This window comes from Aptenodytes forsteri, unplaced genomic scaffold (assembly GCF_000699145.1).
Source record: "Aptenodytes forsteri isolate BGI_AS27 unplaced genomic scaffold, ASM69914v1 Scaffold116, whole genome shotgun sequence".
NCBI classification, from domain to species: Eukaryota; Metazoa; Chordata; class Aves; order Sphenisciformes; family Spheniscidae; genus Aptenodytes; species Aptenodytes forsteri.
In genome coordinates, this window is record NW_008795491.1 from 134917 (window position 1) to 161385 (window position 26469).

At 37.8% G+C, this 26469-nt stretch overlaps 1 protein-coding gene across 1 annotated transcript in view; it reads left to right on the top strand.

Annotated features, from left to right (window-relative positions):
- The window catches only part of ATG10 (autophagy related 10), an 87173-nt gene that overhangs the window by 20890 nt on the left and 39814 nt on the right, over window positions 1-26469 (top strand). The gene's annotated exons all lie outside the window — the stretch shown is intronic.

Sequence of the window (26469 nt, forward strand, 5' to 3'; positions counted from 1 at the left end):
TCATAGAATCTAGAATAGTTTGGGTTGGAAGGGACCTCTAAAGGTCATCCAGTCCAACCCCCCTGCCATGGGCAGGGACACTTCAACTAGATCAGGTTGCTCAGAGCCCCGTCCAGCCTGACCTGGAATGGAGGTGGGGTCTCACCAGAGCAGAGTAGAGGGACAGAATCACTTCCCTCGACCTGCTGACCTCGCTTCTTTTGATGCAGCCCAGGATACGGTTGGCCTACTGGGCTGCGAGTGCACATTGCTGGCTCATGTCCAGCTTTTCACCCACCAGTACCCCCAAGTCCTTCTCGGCAGGGCTGCTCTCAATCCCTTCATCCCCCAGCCTGTAGTGATATGGGGGGTTGTCCCGACCCAGGTGGAGGACCTTGTACTTGGCCTTGTTGAACCTCATGAGGTTCACACGGGCCCACTTCTCCAGCTTGTCCAGGTCCCTCTGGATGGCATCCCGTCCCTCTGGCGTGTCGACCGCACCACTCAGCTTGGTGTCATCTGCAAACTTGCTGAGTGTGCACTGGATCCCGCTGTCTATGTCATTGAATAGATGCTAAATTCTTAGCAAGCTTTGCAATACCAGTCAGTGAGATGGAGAAGAAAGGCGTTGTTAATAACTCAAATGACTGATTTCCACCCAGGGGTGAAGGAAAGGGGAGGGAGGGATGTAAGCTGTAGTGCGATCATGAGATGTATTTAGCCTGTGTCTGTATTAGTACTGTGGTTCAGAGCAATAGTGTAGTTTTGGAGCAAAGCCCCGAACTGTCCCCGCTTACCATGAGTTCGTTGGTTTGGTGCACATGAACTAGATTACTTTCGGGGAAACTAAGCTAGGAGATCTGTTCCAGGTACGCGCTGCATGGGCACCAACTCCTAATGGTGGTATAAGGGTCCAAACCAATGACTGATTTTTACGTACAGCTTTGAACCACGTGTAGTTGGTCTTTCAGTTCAGAGAATCAGACTAACTCCAGTCTGCAGTAAAATCTTGGAGCTGCATACACTGTAGGTTTTGGGGTCTCTGCACCAGCTATTGATGCCTGTGATCTGTTCCCGTAGCGCTGTATTACTTGCTGATGTGGGCGTATCCCTAAGTACCTTAACGTACCAGCACTTGTGCCTAGTAAAGTAGTCCTCCTAAAATAAGGACCTAAGTTCCTGTGTAGTCAGTGAAGAGCAGTATGTGCTTTTGAGTATCTCTAAATATAGATCTTGTCTGCTTGAGTTTAGGCAGCTGTTATGCAGACAGGGTCTGCTTTTGGAGACCTTCAAAGCCAGTTATTTCTTCACCAACTAAGTTGAAACTTAAGCCCTGAATCTGAATTAATGACTCTGAATTCAGTGTCTAGCTTAAGCAAACTGAATTCTATCTTCCAGCTTCGTTAGTTCTTCAGCTTGTGAAATTTTTGTTTTCTCCCCTTTGTGCACTGCCCAGTCAAATCCACACTTTTGGGATGTTAGCAGGTAGTACTGATCATGTTAGAAGCGAGATGTGTCAGAAGAATTAGCTAAACATGACTAAAGATCATCCCATTTTTGGCATCTGGGCCATGTGATTTTCAGTAATCTCTAGAAGCTAAGCATAGGTTTCTGAACTGACCTGATACTTAGCAGTGGTGAGTCCTTTGGCTATCTTTAGTGGAAGCTTCTGAGTACATGATGCTTTGGAAAATCAGGCCACATAGGCACTTAAATAGAAACCTGCTAATCTAAATGAAAGTTTCTGATTTTGAGAGTTTTGTCCAAGATTTAGAAGCTAAGGCAAGGTTAATTGTCTTGAGTGGTTATGCGGGTTTGTAAGAATGAACACAAGAGCAAGAAAAAGCTTCCTATATGAAATCCTAAATGCCAGGTAGGATGCCTGGAATACATTTAAATATCTCCTTTGTAGGGTCCTTATGCTTCAGCAGTGTCACAGCATGTGTTTTAATGTATGTTTAATGTATGTTTAACTAGTCCAGTGATTAAGATGTAGAAATGCAGTTAAAGAACAATTGAAGAGAGCATGCAATCAAAATTTTGATCCCATGGTCTGGTATTAGCTAGAATTATTTACCTGCCATTTAAATACAAATGTAAATGGCAGGTAATGTTAGAAACTCTCATGAGGTTCTAATTTTTAAAGTATTTTTATTTGCTGTCTCTTGTTGGATGCTTATTTTCATGTTTCCCATTTTTTTCCCCCACATTTTGAAAGGGTGGAAACATGGTTGCTGTTTAACATCAAAGGCATAGTTTTTGTGTAAACCATAACTGCACAAATTTGAATTCTAAGAAAAATGTTAAACATTGGAAAGATGAGAATGCAAAAGGTCTGCTATACCAAGAGTTAGCAAGGCATAATACTCTCCTTTGGACTGTATTAGAAAAACTGTTTTGATCGATTTTCTGTGATGTGTGTTTCTGTCTCTGCCCTTGCCTCTACTCAGAAATTCTTCCATCAGTGGAATATTAACCACATCTGAGCAAGGTAGAGGTTTTTAAAGATAATTAAGCTCCTGTAAGTTTTATGGAATTAAATGGCTGAGTGGAGGACAGAGACCATAAAAGTTCTCTGCTTGAGGGAAAACTTGCAGCATGTGCTGATAACTTACTATGTGCCAGAGAATCCTCATGAGAAAGACCTTATAAATGTCCCAGCTGAAGGAAAAGCCTTCTCCTTCCTTGGACCTAAAACTCAGTTGACCACAAGATGCAAACCTGAAGGAAAGAAAAATCAGTCAGACAAAACATTTCAGAATAATTCAAGGTAATTCTGAGTATACAATATTTAACAAGCAACTTGATGAGCAATTTCAAAATGTTTTGTCATGTGGATTTGATGCAATATGAAAAAACAAACATGAGTTGATTAAAGAACTATGCTTACATAAATAAAAGATTGGGTTTTTGCTATAGGATTTTTTTTTCCCTCTTTCCTCAAGTACCTATGCTTTGGGAAGACAGAGAGTGCGTTTGACTAACTGTAAGTAAAGTCTCCTGATGGGCAGCCTTGTAGCCCTGTCAGGATTTGCTGGGTATATGGATATTAAAACATTGCATTTTTTGGTGAAGCCCAGCATACCTTTAGTTGATACAACGTCTGTCCCTGTGAATGGAAAATTTGAATGTCTGTGAATAGTAAAACTGTGCTGAACTGAACCTTTCTGGGAGCGTTTTTGATCCTACATTATATAGATATTCAGGACTTGCTAAGTCTGTCCTAAATTTCTGGACATACACAATCCTATCCAAAGCTGCTCTGTGTGTGTGTGTGGTACTAAAGTAAATCCATAATCTATACAGCAAGCTCAGTGATTCCACCAAGCTTTATTACCCAGTTCTTCATATATGCAGAAATTCTTAACACTTCCAGGGAAAATATTGGACTTACTTCGCAGGCACTGTATAGTGCTAGGCATCTCTCATACTTAGGGTAGATGGCCATCTTTGAAAGCAAGATGTAATGGAAATACTCTTTTTAAATTTCATATAGGGAATACTTACTTTCCCTGTCTTTTTGCATATTTGAAGATTTTTTTTTTCCTGGTTGATTTCATAATTTTGTAACTACAGTATTGCATGGGCATTGGGTGCTGTAGCAGATTTCAGAGCAAGAATATATTAATATTCTATCCAGCTTTCACAGAAGTTAATGTAAGGACTCACTCTACTGTGAACTGTATCTGATTCTGCTTTACAGGTAACAGTCTTAGTAGCCAGACATGCAAAGCTCCTTAATATCCAAGTTTTTGAATCAAAATGAATCATACCTTACTGATGAAGTAAAGGTATTTCTAAACCATGTTTTCAAACACTGGAGCTAGTCTAAACTTCTTTTATATAGAGCTTCTTGAGCACCTGGAATAATCTGGCCATCAGTAATCTTGACAAGGCATTTTTTGCCACTGCTAATCAGATTTGTTGTATTAGACTTTATTTACTTCTCCATGTAGTTCTCCAGGTTTTCCACCTCTTCTACTAATACTACTTATTTTCTTTGTCTCTGCACAAAAAGAGCATTCTGCTGCCACAGTAGAGTCTCATTACAGAACTTTATTTCAAACCCATTCTAGAAGTACCTCTAAAAATAGCTAGACTTTAATGCCCTTTTTTTAAACTCTTCTTTCTGAAAACTGCCCAGATACTACTGTGATGGAAATATTGGTAAAAAGGAAGAAATAGAAAAATAACGTGAGTGGGGTTGTTATTGATGTCTTTCAGTTAACGCGCTTCATTATTTTCAGTTGAAATCCCTGTTGTAATCTGATATACTTAGTATTCTGGAAGATGTCCTCACAGTATTTTATTTAGCTGGTACTTTCAGATTTTGTCCATTGCTATTTTAAAATATATCTGAGAATTAACTTCTACCTGTTGTTTTTCAAAGGCAGCCCTTTATCATAGATCTCCTAACTATGTGTAAACATCAGTTTTATAAGAGTCGACTCTACTGACAGCTGGTTATGTTGTAGGTGTTCCAGTGAATGGTATCTCTTTTTTCAGTCAGGTCTAGAAATCTTGCTGTGATGAGTTGTTCCCTTATATGTGTGAAGTCCTTCATAAAGGACAGCACTCTTCAAAGATGTAAATAATATGTAATTAAAAAGCATAATGAGTTTTCTTTAGTGATTGAAGAACATTTAATAACCATACATGAGTAATACAAAAAAGTGCTCAAACAAATCAAATCAAAATCAAGTGCCTTGAAAATTTTTGAATAATAATTATTAAGAACTGAACAGTTAACACTTTGAACTGAACTTACTAGTAATATGTAGACATACAAGGAGTGAATGGATGAACAGAAACAAGTGTTAAGGGTAGGAGGGAAGTGAACTGATGCAATACTTTGGTAAGGAAGGGGATGAACCCATTCTAGTCAGTTAGAGTCTACTTTTAGAGCAGTTTCAGAATGCCAGAAGTTAGATTACAAATATTTCCATTTTCAGGATCAGCAGAGCAGAATGGTGGGTTTTCCCTCCTTTTTTTTTTTTCTTTCCAGCTTTTGATCTGTCTCTTAAATTTTCCCCTAGCAGTATCAAAGAACAGGTATTAAAAAATATCTTATCTCTGACTGTAGAGTAAATACAGTTGTATTCAGCTGGTTCTGAAATGAAATGTTTGTCCTTAAATAATAATTTAGTAAAATGCTAGAAATTCAAAGCATTGATTAAATTTTATGAAACGTATTGAATTAGCCAATAGCGGATGCCACTTAGAGTGGGGAGAACCCTTGCAAATGGATTCTCCCACTACACTCACACAGTTTGCAATTATCTATTGTATGTTGCAAATAACAGAGAAGAGATAAAAAGAGAAAACATTTTTCAGATGTTTCAAATGTGGCTATAACAAGGAAATAACTTAGGTTGTAAGCTGTTTTTCAGAGACTTTCTATTTATTCTGTTTTTGAAGGAGTTACAAGTACTTACTTTTGGAGGCAGAATAGCTATTACTCGTGCATTGCTTTGTTAGCCATGATTAACTTCATAGAGAAGTAGGATATTATGTTAACCCAGGCAGAGTATCATACTAATATGGCTATGTTCTTTCTAGTACCTGAGCCACCTCTCTAGAAGTTGTGAACATGCCTTTGCTGAAACAGATGATTCATTCTGATAATGTCAGGAAACCAAACAATATAATAAAATGACTGTATACACTGAATAGTTTCCATCTGTCCATACCTTCCATATTTGTGTTCAGTAGTGTGTTATTCCCTGAGTCTTACTGCAAAATAAACAGGAATACATGTAATCCTTTCTCCCTCCTTATTTCCTTTTGCTGCACTTTATAATGTTTTTCTTGAGTATTCTTAGTGATGGTAGATAAATAGCGATCGTATCCATAGTATTTGGAAGAATACAGAAAGCTTCCTCAACACATCTCTCCAAAAATAGGTTAGGAAAAATTTTTGTTATGGAACTAGAAATCAGTTCTGGAGGATTTACAACTTTTTAGGTTAAAAAATAAGAAGTTTTTACCATGTCAATAATAGCATTTGAAGGCAAACTTGTAGAATTATTTTTCTGTTGCAAGTGGTTTGTTGATAACTATGGTATTATTAAATTTAATTATTATTCTGGTATTATTTGTAAAAATGGTAAGAGTCTCGTGTATGTAACAGCTGATGAATTTTTTTAAGCAGTTGGGTTTCTTAATGAGCAAAACCTGAAACTCTTTCAGATTTGGTTTTAGCATGTAGTAAGAATTACAGAATAGCTGGCCTTAGAAAACAAGCTTGAATGGATGTATTATGAATTGATTCTGTTTAAAATAAATAGAAGGACAAGTTAAGTATTTAAGTTTCTTAATTTCAAAAGGACAAATTGTAATTTCTTAAAGATATTTAATGATTTTGGCTGAAGCATGCTTTGACATCCTTTCAGTTGAAAGTGCAGAATAGTCTGAAACCTAACCATTGTAGCAAGATCATTAGGAAAATAAAGCAACCTTAAGGAATGGAGCAAAGGTATAGCTTAGACATTTTAGACATAAAATAAGGATTCCCCAAAAGAGAACCTGCATTATGTCTTGAAAATAGGTCTGAAAAGATGCTAAGACAAATGTCAAAAAGTTCTTCAGCCCTGCATATAGAAAGATTAAAAGAAGAGAAGCAAGCCCAGGGAAAAGAGTGCAGACAAAATTATATTTTACTCTCTCCACCAGGTAAATGGAAATGAATTCCCATTTTCAGTAAAGATGATTTCAGAGAAGGCGGGATGGCTAATGAGAATAGGGGGGTGTGTAGACAGAAATTACTTCGATCAAGGGGGAAGCAAAATTTGAGAGGAGATCTTGAAGTACAAGGTAAGAGATAACTTCTACCCTAGAATTCCTGTCAGGTATCTGTCTTATTGGGTGGTAGTGTTGGAATTCAAAAAAAGAAATCTGTTTTTTTCTATTTAAAAAGGCAAAAAGCTGTAGGTTTATGAGCCTAACATTCAAAAACATCAAGGTTCTTGGATAAATTCTTAAGCATAAGTAAAGGTTGAAAATGGAAATAGGATGGAATGCAAAATGGATTTACAGAAGATAGTGGGTGTATTGAACCATTACCTATTATTTGGCAAAATAACTGATTTGTTGGAGAAAGAAAATTCAGTGCTTCCAATCCATTTAGAGTTTAGTAAAACATTTTATATTAATAGCACACAGGAAAACAAAGCTGAGAGATAATACCACAAAAATACGTCCTCAGACAAATCTTATATTTTAACTATTTATTGTAGTACAGGAAGTAGGAGAGAGTTAATTAAATTTGTTGATGGGAAGATATCTGGAGGCGTTGTCAATACAGCAGAAGATAAGAAATTCCTACAGAGAGAACCAGAGAACCTTGAGGACTGGCATAACAGAAACAGGATGAAATTTAGTGGTGCAAAGTATAAGGTCATGTACTTGGGGAGTAAGGATAAGATAATTCTGTTTCAGAAGCTCATGGTTCATTAGTTGGAAATGACTGAGGAGGAGAAAGACATGGGTGTTTTGGTTGATCGTAGGATTACTGTGAGCTGCTAGTGGGCATGAATGAAATAAAGACAGTTTTAGGTTCTGTCTGGGTGTTGCTCTCAGCTGAAATTGGTATTATACAAGAAGGATGTTGAGGACTCATCTGTCATGCTATATGTTTAATTTCAGTTGCTCCCACTCAAGGGAATAAAAAAAAAATAGTAGAATTGTTATGGTGATTGGGGAAAATCAGATTGGGAAAAGCCTATCTTACGAGAAGAGACCAGAAGCCTGAAAGGAAATACGATTTATCTCTGTTAATACATTGGGGAAAAAAGGTTTGAAATGCCAGGGAATGAAAGAGCTATTTAAACTAAACTAAAATGTTGGCACTGGAATTAAAAGTTATAAACTGAACTTGGATAAACTTGCACTAGAACCAGAGGAGAGAGAAGTGAGATGCTGAGATGGCTTTCCAAAAGAAACAATAGTATCCTGAAGCCAGTTAGTTTTCAGATAAAACTATATAAATTTAGTAAAAGGCATTATATGATGTTTGATACCTGTGATAATGAGATACTGAACTTAATGACCTAGAAGGTCCCTTGCTGTCCTATTTCATACATCATTATTATTCATTTTGTGTTATCCATGACTGTGGTGAAAGATGGGTATTTAGAGTTAATGCCTTTGTTGAGAGAGAGAGAGATATATATATCTATCTCTCAGATTTTGCAAGGCTGCTTGGAGGGTCAGGAAATTAGAGCAAAGATTGCACAAGAATGCATATTTTCCCTTGTGAAACAGGACCCTGATCTTTATATTATCTATGTGAGAGAGATTTTCACTTTTGCCCTAGATAGGGGGTCCTAAAAGCCTGGGATCTGATTTTGAGAAAATGCGATCCTCAAAATCCCTCAGATCCTCAAGATCCCTCAAAATCCCTCATTGCATTCTTTCAAAATCTGGCTCCCAAGTTCTGTTTTCATGTGAAGTTTGGCTAGGAATTCCTCCTTCTTATATGTCCTTCCCAAAGCAAATCAGAGAGATACTTTACCTTCACAGCAGAGGAAACAGAGGAAAGAAAATACAGGAAGTTTATCAGGAATTAGACTAACAATTCACAGTGCTAGCTGGCATTTTCCCCTTATTGTTTGGAGTCCTGCTTCATCACTAGACTCCAGTGTACCATGGGGAATGCCTGTCTTAGGTTAAGCTTTCAAAAGAAAATGAGGAAATAATTTGGTTTAGTTAGAGGAAGTGGGCTGAGAATTTGCGGGTGAGATTGCATGCGTGGTCACCCTTCATTTGTGTGAGAAAGATGGCAGGAGTGTTTGCTACAGTTGGACTGCGACGAGGAGCATGTAGAGAAAGTCTGGGATAAGCAGACAGTCATTGGTATGGACTGAGATTGTTCCCTGCTAAAACTTCCTTAATGATGGTACACATTGCATTTTTTCCCCCAGAGGCTGAACGGGGAACTTTTGTGCTTCCATGGTTCAGACCTGATACTGCTACTCAGAAGTATTATTATTAGTAATGCTAAGCAGTGCCCGTGGGCTTCAGGTAGGTTGTGCCCACTTCGTAATGAACATTAGACATTTAGGAATTGTGATGGGATGAGACCAACAAATGATTAAATCCCCTTGGTTGCTTTTGGTTTTTTTTCCCCCTGGGATTGGAAATGTAAGTTGTCATAGCCATTTATAGTTAATCAGTCTAAAAACTACATTCTTATCCAATAAAAAGAACGGGGAAGCGACTATTAAGCTGGGGAACAGAGGGTATGAGAGGTCCTATCCTGAATGCAAAGCAGAGAAAGAGAGTGGAGAGAGCACTGCCCTGAGCAGCCTCAGAGGGTGAAAAGTTGGTCCCTGCACTTGCAACTTAGCTTTAGAGCTGAGCTCTGATGGATTAAAGAGGGAGGATGCTGCAAGGTTAGTCATTTATTTCACCTTTGTAGCCGAGCTTTGCCTTGAAGCAGAGAAACGCTGTGGTGGTTAAAAATGCTATTTTTAATGAAACACAGTTTCAGATTTTTACCTTTTTCTTGGTAATCTTGTTTCCAGCTTTGTTACCAAGAACATAATCTTTTGCTTTCCTAGGTGAAATTTGTTTTCATTTTTAAGTCATCTGGTGTTAAAAATGAACAGAACTGACAGACAGGCTTCTCCAGAGAGGATGTATCCTAGGGAAGCAGCATGTAAAGCTGCCAAGCAGCAGGGATCCCAACCTGAGAGAAGGTTGGGATTTTCTGGAGTTGTGCATGAGTCCTGCCAACTGGAGGGGTCCATGTGCAGCTGGTATCAGCTGCTGACTGGTAGAAAAACATCCTGGCAGGCAAGCTACCGGTGGAGTAAAGCAGAGCCCTGGGCAATCCCCCAGATTGTTACACGCTTCTGCACACTTTGAGCTTCTGAAAAGCACTTTTTACCCAATCTTTACAAATGACTGGTATTCGGGAACCATGCTACGAGTTGAAGCATATGTGCTATTAAATGGTCCATATTACTTACCTTCTAGTGGCTGAAAGTGCAGTCATTTGGAAAAAGAACAAATGTTTTTGAAAGTGCCATTTTACATATCTGTGCTGAAAGCTTGCCCTAGTGAAATAGATAAGTTTTGAATATTAACATTGTTCTTAACTTCCCTTGCCCTTGCTCTCAACGCCATGCATCTTCATGAACTTGGTTTAAGCTTATTATTTTACTTTCATGTTAGAAAAATGAACCAATACATAGTAAAGAGTTTGAGGTGAATACTTTTTTGATGATGATAAAATGAAGACTGTGTAGAAGTCATCTACAAATGTGTTCAATTTTCATTTCCTTTTTCCTAAACCAGAAGACCATTCTGCTTTTTTTCAGAAGTATTACCTTCACTTCTCTTTCATTTTTTATACCCAACTGCTCAGCAGACTTTATCTCCATATTAGGACTAAGGCCAGTAGTTCTGGGTTTGTGTAGGCACTGAAATCTTGGCCCATATTGGTGTTCTCCCCCTAATGTGCCTCGAAGCCTCAGGAGGATCCCCAGGAGATAAAGCTGTAGCACATACAAGGTTTATATATGTTCCATGCAGGCTTGTGGAAGCCTATCCTTTGGTCAGGTGTGCCTGTTAAAGCACGTCCATGCAGTCACAAGTGGGGAAGAGGATAGACAGATATAGTCAGTGTCTTAGTAGAGGTTGGTACTGCAAAAAACCCCCACTAACCTTGATTATAGAATTATGGTTTGATACGAGAAAATCTAATATTAATGTGCTCTTTTTAGGTTAATTTTGTCTGAGTGACTCAGACAGTTCCCAATTGTGATTGGCAATCAATAGCAATAATATGAGCACTAAGTCATGTTTCTTCATCAAAATGACAAGTCTCAGAGCAGACAGTATAATTGTTTGCTTTTCTGCACAGATAAAGACATGATTGCTCTGATTTTTTCTAAAGAATGAGTTCATGGGGCTGAAGAAATTAATGTGTAAAGTACCAGAACCAAAGACTTATGTAAGAATAGGGAAGTGTAAATATAAAACAGAATGGACATTTAAAAAGTCACACTAAACACTTGCAGCAGTAGCTAATGACAGGTATTTTACAAATACCCTTTAGAAATTTGAAACAGAGTGGAGCTTCTACATGGCATCTCAGAAAGGCTTGTTAACGTGAAAGTAGAACAGTGTTAGGTACATACATACATGGTCTTTTAGGAGGAGAAACAAGGATTTTAGAGTTTATGCAAGTAATATAACTTATGTAACTGCTATTTCTCAACAGTGTCTAACCTTAAACCTCAAAAGCAAAATAAAATCTCTAAAAACTTTTTTTTTACTTCCCAACATGGCATATGATTTTTCCTGTTTTCTTGAGTCTTATCTCCGTAACAAAGAATTAAATGTCACTATTTTCTTTCTATTTTTAGTTAACAAAGCCATATATTTCTATCCAGCATCTGATTTTTTTTGTGTGCATTCCAAATGGTATGTATCTTTTGGCTCAGTTATATGTGTGTTACTTAATATCTGCAATATCAACAGTTCCTTCAATACCAGTGTGATTAAGAGACAAGCCAGAATAAGTTAGTTATTTCGAGAGCACCTGATATCAAGCAGATCAAAGCTACAGAAATCCTGTTGAAAGTTAGATTGTTTCTCACTATGAAATTTCAAGACTGTCAGGAGGAGGAGTGGGGCAAGGAGACTTAATGGTTTCGAGATGGAGCTAGCATCTCCAGAGAATACGTGGTGTATGTTTGCTGTGCCAGACCGGTACTAGGCTTGGTAGTGCATTCTGTTCCTTGTTCATGATCATCTAACTCACATTTCAACTATTTCAGTTAATGTGTGGGCAGGAGTTTTATCTAGATAATTTATGCATTTTGGAAAACCTGGACCTCAGTAAAGCCCAGCATGTGATCTGCCAGGCTAACATGATTCAGGTATTCTGCATTTATTTGTACGTTTTTTTACTTTTTATTCCAAATCAAATGGAATTGTGTAAAACTGTGTCATGTATCAAGAAGGTTGCTCCTGTACAACCACCGTGAACCATGGCAAAATGAAACAAAACAAATACACTGTAGCTGGTCAGTCTGTTTTGGAAAGCTGATAGCAGCCCTGTTTTACACAAACATCATCCTTCATATGTTAAGGAAATATATGTATGTTTAGTTGTTGTTATAAAATTCATGTTTCTTTTTTCTTTCCCATTTTCATCTTTCCTCCAAAGATTATGTTAAGAATTGAGATTTTCTACTACCATTTTACGTAAAAAAATTAAGATTCTTTACTGTGAGGAAAAACTGTATGATTGAAGAGCTAACAGGAATGCTAACAGAGGAGAACGTGGGAAGAGAATTTTTAATCAGAATATGTTAAATTATGTTTTAAGTATGCTTTCAGCACCTACTTCTGTGATTAATCCATATTGGAATAGAAGACAAATTTGTGAAAGAGTTAACCATCTCAGTGTTTAAATTATACTTCTAAGTTAAAGATACAAACACATCTTACAGCTACTGTTGCTTCTCTGGCACCAAGTTCTGTGCCTGGGTTTACACTGGAAGTTTCATACTAGCATGGTAATACTAGTTTTACAGGCACAGTCATATGGTTTTCATTGGTTATATCTAGTAATAGTCTTGCACCAGCTGAAGAAATTCACAAATCTTGGTGTTACCAGGTTCAAGTATTATTGCCATTTGTTCTTCAAGGTTGCTGAAAACTAAATTTTATTTTTGCTGATGTGGGGGCATCCAGCTTTTGAAAGCACGCTGTCTAATATTTCACAGAACAATTTGGCAGTATTTTTGTTGTTAAACTTTGGTATTTGGTACAGAGAGTTATTATTTTTCTTTAAGTTATTTGTTAGATTGTTTTAAAGCACAGTTTTGACAGTGGCTAAAGCTGTGAAGGTCCCAGGATGTATTACAAGGTCATCTGAGACATGGTTATGTTAATATTGTCCTGTGATTAAAGGTGGCACTGACCTTTGATAAACCATTAGGCATGGTTTGTACTGGTTTCAATTTTAAAATTAAACAATTATGAAAAGGACTTTCTAAACATGTTGATATTTTACCACTGAGTGATTACAGCTTGATAATATTTGATCTTCATTTTGGAATGTTTGGTTTTGAAAACAAAAAAACATCTTTAATATGTCTTGTGTATTTTACTGCCATCCCTTGTTTTAAAGGTTGCTAATGTTCATAAACGGTTTACCTACTGAAGCTTCAGAACTGGTTTTGAAGTTATTTTGCTAAAATAGTGAGTTGTAAGGTAGCTAATTATTGTTTTGAGTGCTTGGAAATACACAGCATTTTGGTACTAGGAATCATAATAATTAAATTATACTCTCAGTTCTGTTGTGAATTTACCATGTAAACTCGATCAAAGCACTTCACCTTTCTGTCTCAGTTTTCACATAGTAGCTTGTGTTTTTAGGGAGCAGAAGTTAACAAAACAAAATAACTTTGTAAAAGAGTAATCTTGATACAGAATATGCAGTGAACTTTGTAATGCCATGTTTTATTGAAAAACCTCCTTCTAATATTCTATAAAACCACTAAGGCAAGAACTTTACCTTGAATTAATCCATCATTGCATTGTAATGTTTACTTTCCTTTCAACTATCCCCATCTTAAACAAGGAAGGGACCTTGCCTTTCCCTGTTACATCTTGGTCCTCCTGGGCTTATTACTGAAAATTTTGCCTAATTTTTTTTAAAGCTGGAACTGTAGAATAAGCAAACATGGTGGAACTTAAAAAAAAAATCATTTGAGTAAAGACTGTGAGGATAAAAATCTCAGGACTGAGCTTTTGGTATTTATGTTACAGGTGACATAAGGTATTTATGTTACAGGTGATCAACCTATACTTTAAAGTTAGAACAAACTGTATTCCACACTAAAACTGTATGTAACCAGTGTTAGTGCAGTGGTCTACATTCTTCTTCCATGTGACACATTAAAACATGTAGAATTAAGCAAGGGATACATTTGACCCCATTTTTCTTGTTTTTATTGTCATCCAATTTTAATTTTACAATTTTCCCTGAGCAGAGGAGAGGGGGAAACATTACATTGCTCAAATGAAACATAGTGTATGATGTGAGGAGTTCCTAGTGCATGTTCTGTAGTAATGAGAGCATGTTTATCATTATGGATTCCCCTGCCTGCAGGTTGTTTATTCAGCTTGAGTAGCAACCATGTTTTCTGTTTGAGTACTAACATACCGTATTGTAAGTAGTTACGCAGTTTTCTGAGCAATTGGAGGACAATTCAAAACGAAGAAAAAGAAGTGGCATTAGAGGAGGACTAGAGGGCTAGCTTAACCCCTTCTACCCTCAAATTTAGTTTGAAATACAACTTCCTGTTGGAGGTCTGTATCTCTAGCGGGAGTGGGAAGAAAATACAGTTTTTTTCTTATTGGATGTGTTCTAAGTACTGGGAAGGGTGGAATGGGTTCATGTGAACATTTATACTTGAGGGAAAAACAGGAACATTGTTTCTAATTCCATTGAAATACAGACATTTTAAAAAGCTCTTTTAGAACAATGTAAGAAGCTATTTGGAATTGTCTCAGTAATATGGCAAGTCTGCGCTAAGCATGCGCTACCAGCAGGCCATGCCAGCAAAGTGCTGCTGGTGTGGGCGTAGTTCAAGAGCCACCATTAGTGATTTCTACTGCTGTAGTAGGTAGAACCATCCCTGGCCCCAAATGAGACAAACTTGGCTGATAAAACCACAGATTTGTCCGTATGACTGCACCTCCTGCACCACATTAGAGGCTACTGCTCTCTCACTTCTTCACGTTATTGAGCAGCTTAGATGTTTTAGGTGATATATGAGGCAGGTCTGTAGAGGTGGCAGATGCTTTAACTCTAGACCTTGGGGACTGGGCTGTTTCAAAGTTAGGCCTTTGATTTTATTTTAATTCAAATTTGTGTATTGTCAGTTGTTTTCAGAGGCAAAGAACAAAACTGATGTAACTGTAGCCTTCTAGGTGGTGAGCTGCGATAAATTGATTTTGGTTTTACATTCTGTCGTGTAAATGCATACTTTGGCTCTTGAAGTACTTTTTCAGTATGCTGGGTATGTTCACGTAGTAAAAGCCTTATAAAAGGATTTGAAATGTCCCTGGTATCAATATGAAATAAATGGATTTTCTTTGACTAGTAAGGGCTTTTATTTTTCTTTTTTCAGAGTTATAATTGCAGTCAGGTTTATAAACATGCAGTTCTCTCTTGCTTAGTGCTGTATGGGTACTGTGACAGAGGTGAAGGTGTCAGGGAATTTTTTAATGGAAAATTCGTTTTCTACAAACTCAAATTTTCTTCACGAATTTATTTTTCTAATTAGACAAATGAAAATGAAGTGGTTCACCTAGGATCAGTTTAATCCTACTGAAAGTGTGACAATGTATTAAACTTCTCTGAAAGTTTTTTTAGCAACAGTTCAACAATATGCTGCATCGCCCAGCAGAGCTGTATTTTTTAGATCTTTCCCCACCAATGCTCTGTTGTGGAAAATGGCGTTATACTTTTGGTGGTATAGTATTTCCCTCGACTGTATGGCCATTAGAGTAGTGAAGTGCCTTTGAATGCCTCAAGGTAGAGATAGGCTGGCTAGAAACCCTGTTTTATGGGTGAGAATCAGACATGCATTAGGTTTTGCACACTACTAGGATTATCAAACCGAATGTCCAGCTGATTCTAAGTGAATCAGTTCAGCAGATTTATATGGCACGCTTTAATTTGGAAATACTGACATTTTCTTTTTTAATATTTATCATCTCTAACCAGAAGGTTTTTGTCGTGTGAGTAATGTTCATATTTAACTTTTATGTTGGTTAAAGAAAAAGACAAATGCTAAAATACTGGAATTTCTTGTGGAATGGAAATTGCAGTATTTGGTCAGATCTCAGCATTTCGAGTTCTCTTTTCTATGTGTAAAACATGGTCGAGCAAATGAGATCTGTGAAGTGTGGGGGGAATCCCTAGTTGCAACAGGAGAATGCGGGTCATTCGTCTTCTGATTTGTTGATACTGTCAATACTTTTGTGACAAAAAGGGAGAGTAGAGCTGAGATCAGCTTGTGGGTGATCTTGATGTGGCAACACTTGTGTTAGAAACTGTTACAGGAAATAGAGTTTATATCTCCAGCTCTATTGACCATGCTTCCCAGCTTTGTATCATCAGCAAAATCTGTCAACAATACCTTGCTTTTGTGCTCGGGGTATTAAGGAATATTTTAACTAAGATTACTTTACAGACCAGTTTTAGGGGTGCTTTGTTAGTTGACTGTCTCCTGGTCAATAATTCTCCTTTTAGCATTAGCATAATCCCATTATTATCTCCCCTTTTTCTAGTTTCTTATGTATCACATTTTTAACATAATCCCCATCTTCTCCAGTTTAAATAATAATTTCCCATTTGGCGCAGTATCAAATGTTTTACTGAATCCAGACAGATTGAATCTCCTGCATTTCCTTGTCCACTAATTTAGTTATCTTATCAGAGGAAGATATCAGGTTAGTTTGGCATGCTCTTTCTTTGGTAAACCAATGTTATGTTTTATCCCAGTTTCTATATAGCTTTGTATGTTTAATTATTCTGTCCTTCAAAAATGGTTCTAAACCCTGTATACACTGAGGTCAGACAACGGTTACCTAAGTAGCTTTTTTCCCCCTTTCTTAGCTGCATATACTTCATTTGTTATTTTTCATTCTGGTATTATCACTCCAGCATGATTCAGTTATAAAAAACCCTTTCTGCTGGATCTGTACCTTCATGTGTCCATTCTTTTAGACTTTTAGACTGGAGCTTGTTCTCGTCTCCCTCCTTGGCTCTCCTACCAGTGACCAGGATATGTCTTGGTCATCTATCATAGGATGAATGTACCCTCATCCTCATTAACCATTATATTGTGCTCCCATCTTCTACCTTAGTGCTCTGAATGCACCTACTGGGCACTGAGACAAAATCTGAAATTAGGCTTGGGGCTGTTCCTTTGTTATTTTTAATTTGAAGCTCAGTCTTACTACATTTTTGCACTACTTTTTTTCCTTGTTTTTCTTCTACTCATGTCTGGTGAGCCTTTTGCCATTTGTAAGTGTAAATCCAGCTTGAATTTTGGCAGTTCTCACTTTCTCCTTCTAACTTAGACTTCAAGATGTAGCTTTTTTTGCTTGCCATTCCTCTTTTCTATTCTCTGTAGGGTTTTTTTGCATACTCTTGGTATCCTTTGTGAGGTGATTATTCACTCAGCTAAGTCAGCAGCTTTATCCTATAGTGAGGTTTTTTTCAGTGGTTCAGGGTGTAAATTTTAGGTAGTTTTTGTATCTCTGATTTAAATAAATGTAAGTCTCTTTCAAATTCCAGTCCTTCACCTTTTTAATTTGGCTGCTTAAATTCATTATCTCCCTTAATTTCTCAAACATTTTAAAAAATCTTAACATAGATTTAGAAAGGCTTGTCATGGACAGTTTCTCTCAACAGATACTCAGTACAGGAGGATTCATAAAATACATGTTCTATGATCATCTGCATATTGCAGGCCGAAACACATTTCTCAGTTCATCACACAAAGTGAAGATCTGTTGTAAAATACCAACAGCCACTTCTTTAATTTATAAAATTCCTTGTTGATCCTAGAAAGCAGAGTTCACTCTGATCTTCTGTCCAAGAAATTAAAATTTTAATGATCTCTGCCAGTCTGATGGTGGAGAGATTCCCACCTGATCTGCAGTCTTGCAATTGGTTGTTTCTGAGAGTTTGAGCAGGACACAACAGTCAAATAAGCTTAATATCATGTATGCACCTATCTTTCTGTATTTGTTTGTACTTACATGTAATTGAAATCTTTGAGTCAGATTTATTTTACATAAGCAGCTGTCCCGTAATCATCTTGAGACTCTGTTAATCCACATAAAAATATTTTTTTGTCAATTCAGTGATGTTTTGATAAAGAAATAATTCAAGTACTGCATCTAAGAAAAAGTGAGTCTTGCCAATATTAGAAACATTGTCTCCTGCAGTTCCTGGCAATACTAATCTCTCTAACAGTATTCGAGAGATTTCTATCCAAATAAAATCCTGTCAGTCCTTTTTGTACTCTTATAGACCCTATTTTTATAATTCTTCCCCCAGATGATTTTTGACCCAAACTGAGGTATCTTCATCTGCGTTACTTTTATTTCTCTGCAGCTGGAATATAGGCACTGAAAGCATTTTTTCTCAAAGGGAGAAAGTACTGTAATATTTTCCTCCAAGTCTTGCACCAGCCGTCCACCAGAAGTCTCTGGTTCTTCCCGTGTTGCCAGTTCTTGAATCAGTATACTGACACTGTGAATGCTTCCCTTTGACTTCTCCCCGTCTCCTGTATAACTCAAATACAGCCCTTTCACTAACTGTGAACATTAGTTTCAAGGATCATACTTCCTCTCCGCTAATGATGTTTCCAGCACTTTTCCTTTTTCTTTATTAAAATTTTTGTTTATATTTTACTATTTCTTCACTTACGGTTTTATTCTCTGTTTGGATAATAGACAAATCTTTCACAACACTTTTCTCCCAATTTCTGGTTTTTATACACTTACTAACTATACTAGACGTGACTGTAAACATGAGTGACCCATGCTCAAATGGTGTATTTTTGTCGAGAGAAGTCAGTTTTGTGTGAATGCCTACCAACAATGAAACATCCCCAAACCTTCCAAAGTTAATCGGAAAGTCGTCTGCCAGTCAACACTATGATATTATGCCCCCACCTTCCCTCCCTTGAAAAGGCAAATCCTGAAGAATCACAAAATTTCCACCGAAAGTTCCATGAAACCTTCCTTTCTTTGAGCATTTCCTCTGCCTGGAGCAGTTGTCTATGAGTAATTTCTGTAGAAATATGGGTTTATGGTTTGTCTCAGCGTGAGGGACACGCAGTGGAGTTTCCCATGCTTCGTCTCCATCTGGTGCTTGGAAGTTGCTTATCGAGTGACAAGAATAAAAAGTATGGTACTGCTGCTGACTCTCCGTCCTGTGTGCTAAACGAGGTGAAGAGTCCTTTGGGAAAAAATTGCCGTCTGCTATAAAGAAAAATTTATGTATCTACACTCATGCTGTGCATAGGTGTGCAAACATTTGTGAAAACATATGCATTGATATAAAAAGCCAATATTTGCCTTTTTTCCATAAACTACATACAGTTCTGTAGAATTCAACACATGAAAGATCCTGGGATCTGATTGGGAACTGATTCCTACAGCCATAAATTCTTGATCTGCTCACATATTACTTCCAGACTCAGCAAAGTCAAAAATGCAGAGGTTCTCTTTTACCTGAAACGTAATGGAATAGGGACCTCAGCAGTACTGTTTGAAATATCATATGGACACCAGGCCTTCATTCTAAAATTATTTCTTCAGGGATTGCAGTTGAGTTTTAGAAACCTATAAACAGAAGTTAAAAAAATCAATTAAATTGTGTCTTTGATTTTGGTGCAGCACTACCATTCATAGCCTCTGCCTTATGAATAAAGTTATCATATAGGATGTTAAAAATATATTTAATGGCTTTTTAGTTGCTTCTTCTTCCCCTACATCCTTTGTTTTGCACATGACTGAACTTTAATGTTTAGGAAGGCATGCTCTTAGTTGATTCTAGATTGATTCCTTTACATAACCAGAAATAATTGAAGTAGTAAATATCTTGCCATTTCTGTGGGACCCTAGTTGGGGTACATGCAGCAGCACGCAGTACAAGAAAAGGTTCTTTCAGCAAATGTTTAGGAAAATACTTTCCAAGAGATCTGCACACGATTAGAATTACTGAGTGCTCTCCTCTTTGGCTTCCTGTTTTGGAATTAAATGCCTTCGGGACACTTGGAATATCTCAGTTTTGAAAAGCAAGAGCAATTTAACCAATTAAATACTTCATCGTCTTAGCTATGATTTCAGTTAGTTGTAAATAGGGACGAATATATGAAATAGTCCCCGAGATACCTTAATCAAATTGAAGGAATAAATTAACTCCAGTAGCCGTAGACTAGCTTTTGAGCGAAATTAGAGCAGATAAAATGTAGCAACAGTAAAAGCGACGTTCTGGCTCTTTCTCCGCACGTGTATACAATTACTAGCTCTTTCCTTACTTCTTGTATCCTGTGTTTCTGATCCTATGGGATACTGAGCGAATCACTTTCTGATACGGTCAAGGAAATTGGGGCTGTGGAGCCTCTCACGCTTCGTGCCCTCTGAACACAAAAATCACCTGCAGAGGCTAGTACAGCATGGTGTCGTTCACCGCAGCCCTGGAGTACCCGGGCTCTGTTCCCTGGTCCAGAGAACGATGGGTGACTCATACAAAGTGGAACAGCAGAGACGTCACCTCAAGTGCTTTGTGGCTCGGTGTCTGAAGTGCTCTTCTGAGGGAGGAGAAATGTGCCACGCGGAAGGAGGAACTGTGCAAAATGGGTGAACGCAGCATTGAGAGGGAGGAGGCAAACATACCAGCTCTCCTTCTCCTTCTCAAGTTTTCTGCTGCTCCCAAAAAAGAAAAAATTGAACATTTTTTTGGAAGAATTTGCTAATTGCTTGAAGTATTTTACATAGCTTATTTATAAAGTTTGAAGGAAAATTTAGATACGCTTGTTGAACGGTGGTATGCAGAACAGTCTCTTCAGGTCCCTCCACCTAGTACTGAGCAATTCAACTACAAGAATTCCCTAAAATGAGATGAATTAATGTATTTAACAGCTCACGCATTATATGGATTTTGCATCTGTGTAAAATTTCTGTAGTAACACTATACATGAGCTTGGCCAAGTGTAGCTATGCACGGTCTGTACCATTTCTTGATTTTTGTAAATCTCCTGCTACAGCGGTGCTGTCTGGTCATTGTATTTATGTAGTATTGTTGACCATTACAGGTGTTTTCCACCACATACTGTGGTGGAAATATTTGGGTATTACTAATTCTGTATTGGACTTTCTTGTCAAATAAAACAGAGTTTGCATGAAGATGGAGACTGTTAGAAGATTCATTCCAGACATTCATACAAATTTTCAACTTGGCTTTAAAGAATTGCAAAGCAAATTCCAAATTCTTAGTTTTGGAGTATAGCTGGCTTCAAGGTGCAGTTGTATTGAGTTGTACAAAACTCTTGGTGGTGTATTACTATAGGAGAGATCCTTTTCTACTTCTGTATTTTCTTTATTTTTCCATAGAAGTCTCCTAACCATATTATTCAACCATAGGAATATAGTATAGCTATCTTTATTGTTAGATAATGCCTTACCAGGCAATTTTTAATTGCAAGAATGTATTGCATTGTGTCTTCTCATTTGAATTTTGGGAATTTTAGCTGCATTTTGTCAAACTACAATTACTTCTTTGTAAAGCTTGCTAGCAGTTAAATTTGCACTGAGATCTGTTATGTACCGCATTCCTGGAAATTAATAGTATCATGTAATACAGCATGGCAGTTTTCATTTGAGATCACATTAATAAAAGAAGTAATTCAGTACTTTCTTTCCAGCCACATTCTTACAGGTATTTTGTTTGAAAATGAACTGAAGGGCTTTGGACCTGTCCAAATCTGAATTCAGAGCTTCTATGTAACAGTGATTAGAGACTACAAAGTAAGTACATCTGTACATCTTCATATATTAATAAAATAAACAGTTTTTCAGAGCAAGAAAAAGCTGAATCCAATATACATTTGGGCTAGTTGTGATCAATGACATTTGATAATATTATATTTATCAATACTTAGAATATTCTTACAGAGTATTTTGTTTGAAAATGAACTGAAGGGCTTTGGACCTGTCCAAATCTGAATTCAGAGCTTTGCATTTCCTATGTAACAGTGATTAGAGACTACAAAGTAAGTACATCTGTATTATATCATATATTAATAAAATAAACAGTTTTTCAGAGCAAGAAAAAGCTGAACTTATTTGACTTGGTAGGGTCTGTCCTGTTCCATAAAAAATACGTTTATTATATCTATATGTTTCTAAAATGAAAACATCACTGGATCCTAATATGCTACTAGTTTTATATAAGTGTAGCAACAAATTCAGATTTTTTTTTTTTTAGAATTTACAAGGAAATTCATAATTATTTTGAGTGATAGTTTCAATTTTTTAATTAAGATTATTTTGAATTTGAAATAGATCATTACATTTTAATTTTCTCTTCCTGTTACCTTAATAAGATAATAACATACATGCTTTAGCCTTAACGTATAGTTAATTTAATTGGATCTCTCATATTCAAATAAACTAGTTGTAATTAAGCAACATTGTTTATGATTAGTGTTTCTAATTGTTGTGCTTATATAATATAGGCTATGGCCAAGCTTAGATTAGCATCTCAGGTAGCTTTTAAGTTGCACCATTTGACAGATACTAACTTAATCGGATACTATTTCCTTTTTCAACCAGGCAGCATGCAACTATTATACTTACTGCAGTAAGTCACTGTCCCAGTGACACTGCCTTTCTCTTACGGTGTCCTGGGTGGGCATCAGTGCAGGCAAGCCTCCCTGAAGTGCTTGCCTGGCCCCACCGAGGCGGCAAATGACTGGCCCCTTATAAATAAGGGGCCCCTAAATAAGCTGGCCCCTTAGCACAGCAAATGACTCCAGAACTGCACGATCCCTGCTTCCCCTTCAGCCGCTTTTAATTGTAACCTTTAACTTCAAATTTCTTGTTTTTGTAATGCCAGATTTTGTGACAATTTCAGCATTTCTGTCTGTAACTTTCTCACTTGAATTACTGCTAAACACTGTCTGTCAGTCTTGGCACCATTTTTGTACAGTTTCCCATCTGAGAAATTAATGAGGATTTGAGTTTGTCTTCTATAAAGTAAAGGTTTGTAGGCATTTGCTGTCAGTCTCCCCATTGAATTAAGCATAGCCAAAACTGGGTTGCTGCTGAGATTCTCAAAGCAGAAATAATATTCCTTGTTCTAAAACATAAAACTGACCTAAAATACAGTTGAACTGCTACCTTTGTCTTCTAGTGTAGCAATTTTTTTTCTTTTTGCCCGTTATAAAGCATATTATTGTGAAGCATAGAGCTCAATCCTGGAAGCACTTCGGTTCAAAAAAGCAATAATCTTGTGAAATAGTACTTAACCTTGAAGTAGTAACTTTTCCCAATTTGTACGAATGCAAGATAATGACAAAAATAATGGGAAAATACTGCAATTTGGTTTATGTTTGTCTGGATAAAATTCAATGATATAAAACTTGGCTTGTGTGTGAATTTTAATTTTTTTACTCTAATAATTATTGCAAACTAACTGCAACAGTGTGTATTTATACCTACTTGATCTGTTTTTCATGAGCCTTGAAAATTCTGTGCACCCCTGTGTATATGCGTAGCTTGTTCTCATATGGTAGCACTGTTGAGGACTGGCATGTTTTGCAGGTATTTTTTATGAAGGCTTGTGAGTGAAATTCCAAAACTTTCTATTAAACATAGTTTTCTTGTTGTAATCCTAGAGTAAGAAAATTCACAGATCTAAATCACTAGAGGTTATGTCCACCAAAGGGCGTGGATGCACTTGGCAGCTCTGGCCAAAATTTGGTCTGGAAGAAACCTTTCTCACCTGCCCCTTAAGCTGGGATGTGCCTGGGGTCCCTGGGAGTCCAATTCCAGGTTGGTCATGCCATGAACTTCCACGGCCCATCTCGCCCTCAGGACAGGCAAGGCCCTCTCTCAGCAAGGCTTCTGAGAACACAAGTGCCAGAATGTGCCCTGCAAAAGATGGCCAGAGGAGATGCTGGTTGTCCTGTATTGCCCTGTAGTTTGAGGGAGGTTATGGGCGATCCTGATTTTGGTTCTCTCCTTTGGCAGAGGGGCTGTAAGCTGCTTTGAAAGCACCTGACTCATTGGGTGTTAAGGTATTGTGGAAGCTGTTCTGCTTCATATGGAATAATTAAGTATATGTTGGATGAGACAGAGGAAAGGGCTTTGGGCTGATGTTTACAGTACTCAGAAGAAGAGCCTAGAGTTTCTCTCCCTGCAGAGGGACATATGCAGAGTGGTCTCCATACCTTATCTGTCCTGCATGACTTTTCTTACAGAAAGGCTAGAGGCAAAAAAGAGGTATGGGTACTGCCATCTCTAATTGCTTCTTATCTCACCATACTTAGACAGAAGGACTGCTGTAAATGCCTAATTCTGAGGAATAATATTGGTAAAGAATATTGGTTGGAGGTAGTGGAAGTAAACGCATCCCTACAGCTTACAGATGAGCTTGCTCTGTTCTTCTGCAAAGTGTGTGTCCATAGCTTTGCGTGCACCCTTCTTTTAAGAATTTTGAATAGTCTAGGTTAGTCCATCGTCCCTCAGCAGGTGGGCCTTGTCTCTTCTGCTCCTTTGATTACCTTGCCTCATTTCCTAGCTTCGCTGGGTGTTAACTGTAGTTTCCACCAGAAGAGGTTGCCTAATGTACTGTGTCTTAGTGCTTCAGCCCTGTTCAGAATGGAGTCTAGTACTTCCTACATAAAAAAGGAGAAAACGTTTCTTCTGGGGGAGGAGAGAAGCCACCAAATTCTGCATTTTATGTGTGACAACCCAGGAAGAGTGAAGAGTGATTTTGAAAGAATTCCCCACCATTATGTGAAGAAGAGAATCACAACTGTTCTGTTTTCATGGTCCGTTGCTTCTTTTGCTTGAATAGACTTTGCTTTCACTTGTGATAGCAGTTTTAAAGCAATCAAAAGATGAATCTAATTTCCAACCATTAGAAGCGACTGTTAATGCATGAGGGACTACTGCAATTTTATGTGCTGTGTCTTTTTGGGGTGGAAGTCTTGGTTTTGGTCTTTTGGTATGCCTTGAAGGACAAAAAGCTGTGGATTTTTTTGTTAGTCACCTGTATTTTTTTGGGGAAAACAGTAATTCTAATAATGACTGGATGCTTTAATAGCGTCATGGTCAGGGCGCTGACTTGCAGTCAGAAGATTTTCCTTTGGGAAATGAAGTATTTCAGGCATCTGTGTGCCTCTAGGAATCCATTGCCTGTTTACATTAACTCACCTCTTAAGTTTTTCCATTGGTGATGTAGTGGCTTTTCAAGGTAGCTGCGTCTTCCAAAAGAAGGCTCTTTGGACATGGCATTTAGTAACATCACTGAGTAATTTAAGGGCCACTTTCTTTCTCTGTTATTGAGGCACAGTATTTAACCAGGTTCTTCACTTGGCTAACTGAATTTGAAGAAATCCAAGATAGTGGGGAGGATTTTGTAGCTGCATACAGAAAATAAATCTGTAAGGTAACTTTGTTATTCTTCAGAGCTCTTTTGTTATCCTCATATTGCCTCGTCTGCCACTAATGGTGGCGGCACCAGAAAACACATGGAGATCATTGGTTTCCCTGTATATACTTCACATAAAAGAGCAATTTATTAATGTATCTAAAAATGCTGCAACTGTTGGCAGACTTTTGTACACCATTCGTCTTACACTTAAATTATTCAGGAAGATGTCCACATTTTTATAGGCCATGATACAGTGGGGTAAGTTTGATTAGAGCCTATAAATTTTAGCATAGTATGAATAGTTAATAGTGAACAGAAAATACTGATGATCACTTAATGCAAACTGAAATTCTCTTACTCTATTAAAATAAAACCCCCATATGCTAGGATGGTTTTGAGGTTCTTGCAAGTCTTGGTTTGTTGGGGTTTTTTTCCTCAGCATGTTAAGTTTTGCAAGGAGATTTTTTTATTTTTCTGGGCCTCTTTGCCATTTTCAAGTAATGCTTCATTTTGAGACTTGAATCCAGGCACCGGGCATACTAGCAGTTCAGCCTTCACTCAGTCAGCCAAGCTCCTGTCTCCTGCCATCCTCCAGCTTACAGGGACAATCCAAGCAGCTCCTGGGGGCCTGAGGTCGGCTGCTGCCCGGAGGTCCGACTCTCCTTCTCTCCGACCACGGTCACCTCGCTGAGCACTGCGACTCCACACTGCATTTTCAATATGGAAGGGAAAGGGAGGATGGGATCTGGAGATTCGAGGTCTGTGTAAGGGTGGGGGATGACTTGAGACTCTGCACGGGAGGGACAAAAACCGGCAGCAAAATGACCTGCAGAGACTAGACCCGTGGGGGCTGCAGGCAAAAAACTGAGACACAGTCCAAATAAATGTGGAGAACACCCAGGAGGAAGAATAAAGAGCACAGATACAATCTCACCACGCTGCCGCACCCTCCACATTAAGCTCTGTTTTAATTCTATCTGATGAACACTGTCCTACCATTCAGTTTTCATGTTCAGATCTCCCTATTTGCCAAAGGGAAAGTGTTGAATGGGGAGGGGAGCTGCTCCCTGAAAGCTCTTGTGTTTCACACGGTAGCTCACCGTCATCTCTGAAGAAAGAGAAATGCCAGCTGGAGAAACAGTGATACGTTTGTTTTCAACTTTAGAGGCTGAAATGAAATTAAGTGTAAATGTATTCCAAGCAATGAAATCAGATTTGCTTACTAATCTGGATTGCATCTCCCCCTCCCCCCCCCCCCCTAAAAATCAGTACACTAA